This window comes from Rattus norvegicus, chromosome X (assembly GCF_036323735.1).
Source record: "Rattus norvegicus strain BN/NHsdMcwi chromosome X, GRCr8, whole genome shotgun sequence".
Classification (NCBI taxonomy): domain Eukaryota; kingdom Metazoa; phylum Chordata; class Mammalia; order Rodentia; family Muridae; genus Rattus; species Rattus norvegicus.
Window position 1 is genome coordinate 96422462 of NC_086039.1, and position 6738 is coordinate 96429199.

At 41.7% G+C, this 6738-nt stretch overlaps 1 pseudogene; it reads left to right on the forward strand.

The window, feature by feature from the left end:
• Positions 1–580: 580 nt before the first annotated feature.
• On the forward strand, positions 581–5034 carry LOC134484196 (uncharacterized; annotated as a pseudogene).
• Positions 5035–6738: the final 1704 nt, after the last annotated feature.

Sequence of the window (6738 nt, forward strand, 5' to 3'; positions counted from 1 at the left end):
TTCTTCATTAAATCCACCCAAAGGGGAACTGTTAGGAGCAGATGTGTGTCAATTAAAGATAAATAACTTTAAATATCAAATTTTGTGGATTTCTGATGTTTTTGAAGAACATCTATCTATATAAGTTAATCTGGACTGTTATCTTTATATCTTAACTATTATCTTGAAAGTACTCTCACAAACTCAAAGCAATGAGTTTGCTATTTGGTCCTTAACTCACAAGTGTAATCAACTCAGAAGTTTGTAATGACATCAATAGAAGGCCTGGTTCTAAACCTTGTACATTTAAACTTTTTTGACAAATAAATTCTATACCAAAGATATGATTTTAGCTTAGTTACCAAATGAGATTATGACTGTACAACACAATCTAGCTAATTTCTCCCTGTTAAATTATAACCATTTCTAAAGTCCTCATAAAAACAACTTTAGGATAACCACTTTCAGCCCCCAAAACTCCAGGGAATTGGGGTGACAACACAACACTCAAGGCCCATTAATAGTTTCTTCTAGACCCATAAACAGACTGAAGGCAAAACAGGACCCTAGAGGGGAGGTAGAAAGAGTAGTCCATGAGGAAATGAGTTATACTGCTAAGGAGCTTAATGAGTTTGCTAATTCATTCAAGCAGAAGTCTGGGGAATATGTATGGGAATGGACTTTAAGGGTGTGGGATAATGGTGGAAGGAACATAAAACTAAATCAGGCTGACTTTATTGACATGGGCCCTCTGAGTGGAGATTCTAGGTTTAATATAGAAGCCCACACAGTTACAAAGGGTGTCAGAAGTTTGTTTGAATGGTTGGCTGAAGTGTTTAACAAAAGACAGCCTACTGAAAAGGAGTTGGAGATGCCTGCTAACCCTTGGCTTAGTGTTGATGAAGGAATTTTAAGGCTCAGAGAAATTGCAATGCTTGAGTGGATACATTGTGTAAAAGCTAATCCTACACAATGGGAAGGCCCAGAAGATATGCCCTTCACGAATCCTTTAAGACACAAACTGGTAAGAGGGGCACCAGAACATTTCAAGGGTTTTGTTCTAATCCTTCTTCATATGCCAGACCTTAGGTTTGGTGATGCTGCTGCTCAATTAGATGAATTAAATGCAATGGGTTTAATTGGGTGCTGAGATAACAAGGGCCAGGTGGCAGCATTGAATCATAAGAGACAAGGTGATTGTAGTTATTATAATGGACAACATAGACAAAATGTTTATAATGACATAGCCCATAATGGCCAGCACAAGAGAGGTGAAATTTATAATGGCATGACTGGTTCAGACCTTTCGTACTGGCTAATCAGTCATGGTGTTTCCAGGCATGAAATCGATAGGAAACCTACTGCTTATCTCTTTGATCTGTATAAGCAGAAAAATTCTCAAACAAGTGAAAGAAAGGCCACATTAGATCTTAGCAAAAGACAATCTTGGCCAGTTAATCAGTTTCCAGACTTGAGCCAGTTTGAAGACCCAGAACCCCTTGAATGAAGGGGTGGCCAGGTTTCCCTGAGGTAAGACCTTTATAAGACACCTTAAAAGTTTTGCTGTTAGCCTTTCTCCTGTTATTCCCCAGAGGGAACTTTTAAAAGGGTAACTGTACACTGGAGGAAAGGAAATAATCAGAAGTTCCAGGGTCTATTGGATATAGGTTCTAAATTGACACTGATCCAAGGAGAATCCAAGAAACATTGTGGCCCTCTAGTTAAAGTAGGGGCTTATGGAGGACAGGTAATTAATGGAGTTTTGACTGATGTCCAACTCACAGTAGATGCAGTAGGTCCCTGAACACATCCTCTGGTCATATCCCCAGTTCCAGAATGTATAATTGGGATAGATTATACTTAGAAGTTGGCAGAATCCTCACATTGGTTTCCTGACCTGTGGAATTAGGGCTATAATGGTTGGAAAAAGTAAATGGAAGCCTTTAGAGCTGTCTTTGCCAAAGAAAATATTGAATCAAAAACAGTATCATATTCCTGAAGGAATTGCAGAAATTAATGCCACTATGAAGGCCTTGAAAGATGCAGGGGTGGTAGTCCGCACCACATCTTCTTTTAAATCTCCTGTCCGGCCAGTGCAGAAGACAGATGGATCATGGAGAACGGCAGTTGAGTATAGAAAACTAAATCAGGTAGTAACTCCAATTGCATCTGCTTTACCAGATGTAGTTTCATTCCTTCAGCAAATTCACACATATCCTGGTACCTACTATGCAGCTATTGAACTAGCAAATGCTTTCTTCTCAGTACCTGTCCATAAGGACCACCAGAAACAATTTGCTCTCAGTTGGCAAGGCCAGCAGTATACCTTTACAGTTTTGCCTCAAAGATATATTAACTCTCTTGCCCTGTGTCATAACTTAGAAGGGATCTTGATCATTTGTCTTTTCCACAAAATATCACATTGGTGGAATATATTTATGACATTATGCTGATTGGACCAAGTGAGCAGGAAGTAGCAACCATTTTGGACTCATTGGTAACACATATGCATATTAAAGGATGGGAAATATATCAAACCAAATTCAAGGACCATCTATATCAGTTAAATTCTCAGGAGTCCAGTGGTGTGGGACATGCAGAGATATTCCTTCTAGGGTGAAGGATAAGTTATTGTACCTGGTCCCCCCCACGACCAAGAAAGAACCACAACATTTAGTGGGTCTATTTGGATTCTGCAGACAGCACATTCCTCACTTGGGTGTGTTACCCAGACCCATTTACCAAGCGACTCGGAAATCTGTTAGTTTTGTCTAGGGCCTGGAACAGTAGAAGACTATACCACAAGTCCAGGCTGCTGTGCAGGCTGTTCTACCACTTGGACCAACCATATGATCCAGCAGACCCCATGGTGCTTGAGGTGTCAGTGCAGATAGAGATGCTGTTTGGAGCCTTTGGCAGGCCCCTGTAGGTGATTCTGAGAAGAGACCTTTAGGATTTTGGAGCAAAGCTCTATCATCCTCTGCAGACAACCATCCTCCCTTTGAAAATAGCTCTTGGCCTGCTTTTGGGCCTTAGTGGAAACTGAATGTTTGACAATAGGACACCAAGTTACCATGCAACCTGAACTGCCCATCATGAGCTTGGTGTTATCACACCCTCCAAGTCACAAAGTAGGACATACACAGCAGCAGTCTATTATCAAACGGAAGTGGTATATACATGATTGGCCTAGGCAGGTCCTTAAGGCACAAGCAAGTTACATGAAGAAGTTCGTCAAATGCCTATGGTTTCTACTCCTGTTTCAATGCCATCTGCTGCCAAGCATGTACCTGTAGCTGCATGGGGTGTTCCCTGTGATCAGCTGACTGAAAAAGAGAAGACAAGGACCTAGTTTACTGATGGCTCTGTATGTTATGCTGGCACCACCCAGAAGTGGACATCTGCAGCATTACAACCCCTTTCTGGGACAACCCTGAGAGATACAGGTGAAGGAAAATCTTCACAGTGGGCAGAACTTAAGGCAGTACACATGGTATTACAGTTTGTTTGGACAAAGAAATGGCCAGATTGCAATTGTGCACTGGCTCATGGGCTGTAGCCAATGGATTGGCTGGATTGTCAGGGACTTGGAAAGATCATGATTGGAAAATTGGTGAGAAAGACATCTGGGGAAGAACTATGTGGATAGATCTCTCCAAATGGCAAAGGATGTAAAGATATTTGTGCCCCATGTAAATGCTCACCAAAAGGTGATTTTAGTTTAGGAGGAGTTCAATAATCAATAATCAAGTGGATAAGATGGCCCATTCTGTGGACAGTAGGCCTCTTTCCCCAGCCATTCCTGCCATTGCTCAATGGGCACATGAACAAAGTGGCCATGGTGGCCAAGATGGAGGTTATGCTTGGGATCTACAACACAGCCTTCCACTCACCAAGGCTGACCTGGCTACAGTTGCTGCTGAATGCCAGATCTGCCATCAGCAGAGACCAACACTGAGCCCCAGATATGGCACCATTCCTGGAGGTGATCAGCCAGCAACCTGGTGGCAGGTTGACTATATTGGACCCCTTCCTCTGTGGAAAGGACAGCATTTTGTTCTTACTGGAGTAGATACTTATTTTTGTTATGGATTTGTCTTTCCTACACATAATTCTTCTGCCAAAACAACCATCTGTGGACTTACGGAATGCCTTATCCATCATCATGGTATTCCACACAGTATTGCTTCTGACCAAGGAACTCATTTCACAGCCAGAGAAGTGCGACAGTGGACCCATGATCATGGAATCCACTGGTCTTACCATGTTCCCCATCATCCTGAACTAGCTGCCCTGATAGAAAGATGAGTTGGCCTTTTGAAGATGCAGGTACAGTGCCAATTAGGTGGCAGCAGCATGGAGGGCTGGGGCAAAGGTCTTCAGAATGCAGTATATGCTTTGAATCAGCCTCTGATATATGGTACAGTTTCTTCCACAGCCAAAATCCATGGGTCCAGGGATCAAGGGTTGGAAAAGGGAATAGTTCCACTTACTATCATTCCTAGTGACCCTCTAGGAAAAATTTTCCTTCCTGTTCCCAAAACTCTAGGTTCTGCTGGCCTAGAAGTTTTGGTTCCAGAGGGGGCAGTGCTCGTACCAGGAGCCAAAACAAACATTCCTTTGAACTGGAAGTTCACACTCTCCCCTGGTCATTTTGAGCTTCTAATGCCCTTAAACCAACAAGCTTAAAGGAAATAGCAGTGTTAGGAGGGGTGATAGATCCAGAGAACCACAGGGAAATTGGATTGCCTCTCAACAATGGAGGTAGGAAGGATTATGTCTGGAGTGCAAGAGATCACATAGGGCTTCTCTTGGTACTAACATGTCCTGTAATTAAACTCAAAGTGAAACCACAACAGCATAATCCAAGCAGGATTGCAAAGGACACAGACCCATCAGGAATGAAGGTATGGGTCACTCCTCCAGGAAAAGAGCCAAGACCTGCTGTGATGCTTGCAGAAGGTGGAGGAAACACAGAATAGGTAGTAGAGGAAGGTAATTAGTTATAAATACCAGCTAAGGACACCTAACCAGTTCCAGAAACGAGGATTATAAAGTAATATGAATGCTGCTTCTGTTTTATTTGTTAAGAACACATTTGTCTTTCTCCTGATTTCTTTACCATCAATTGGTATTTAAGTTTCAACAGTAAAAGAATCCTCCCAAGCAGCATTGCGACATTGTAAATTTACAAATGCATTTGCAATTGTCCGAGGAATAGTTATATCATCTTAGGCATATTCATGACCTTGTTATTGTTTCATGTGGTCATGGGATATTTGTGTCAAGTTGACAAGGGGTGGATTGTAGTGGCTTTCCTGGTTGTCAACTTGACTATATCTGGAATGAACTACAATCTGGAATTGGAAGGCTCACTTTTGATCCTGCTCTTGAGGCTGGGAGATACAAGTTTCTGACCTGGATCTTGGTATGGAGATCTTAAGGCAAAGTGATCTCTGAGTTCAAGGTCACATGGGACAAAGCAAGACCCTGATATAGGCCTGGTGGTACACACCTTTAATCTGGGATACACCTTCTGCTGGAGACTGCATAAGGACACTGGAAGAAGGAGGAGTCTTTTTTTCCCTTCCTGCTTGCCTCATGGGACTGAGCTACTGTTAGATCCTTGGACTTCCACTTAGAGTTGACTTCCACATGAGCTGCCATGTGGGTGCCTAGTTGGACTACAGACTGTAAGTCATCAATCAATTTTCTTACTATACAGAGATTACCCATACATTCTGTGACTCTAGAGAACCCTGACTATGACACAATCGTACCAACAATGGGCTGGGGCTTGATTCTCAGCACCCACATGGCAGCTCATAACACCCTGTAACTCCTGCTCCAGAATGATATTCAGAGGCACTAGGCAAATATACATTGAACATTCATGCAAGCAAAAGATCAGTACATGTAAAAGGATTTTTTAAGGCATACTTTGGGTAATTGGGGAAATTCAACAGGAACATATGTGATAAATATTAATAAATTCTTTACTTTTATTGTGATAACTTTAGAGCTTTCTTCTGGATAAGATGAATTAGTAACATATATTTTGAAATGATATCGTTATTATGATTTGTTTTTCCATGTTGAACAGAGACAGAATGAGATAAGAAGACAAATTGATGGCCCAAGCACAGAGGAAAATATTAATGGTTGAAACTAGATGATGGATAAATGAAGATTCAATATACACATAGTTCTAATGCCTTGTCATTTGAGAATTTCCCAGAGAAAACTTCATAAAATATTAAGTATATTACCTTATATTCTTTTATTTTTCATTATTAACTTGAGTATTTCTTATTTACATTTCGATTGTTATTCCCTTTCCCAGTTTCCGGGCCAACATCCCCCTAGACCCTTCCCCTCCCCCTTATATATCGGTGTTCCCCTCCCCATCCACCCCCATTACCACCCTCCCCCCAACAATCATGTTCACTGGGGGTTCAGTCTTGGCAGGACCAAGGGCTTCCCCTTCCACTGGTGCTCTGGAGCCCAGGGTCAGTCCATGTATAGTCTTTGGGTAGTGGCTTAGTCCCTGGAAGCTCTGCTTGGTTGGCATTGTTGTTCATATGGGGCCTCAAGCCCCTTAAAGTTCTTCTAGTCCTTTCTCTGATTCCTTCAACGGGGGTCCCGTTCTCAGTTCAGTGGTTTGCTACTATTACCTTATATTCTTTTTTTTTTTTTTGGATATCTTTTTTTTTTAAATTTATTTAATACTTAATAATAATTCTCTGGTTTCCGGGCAAA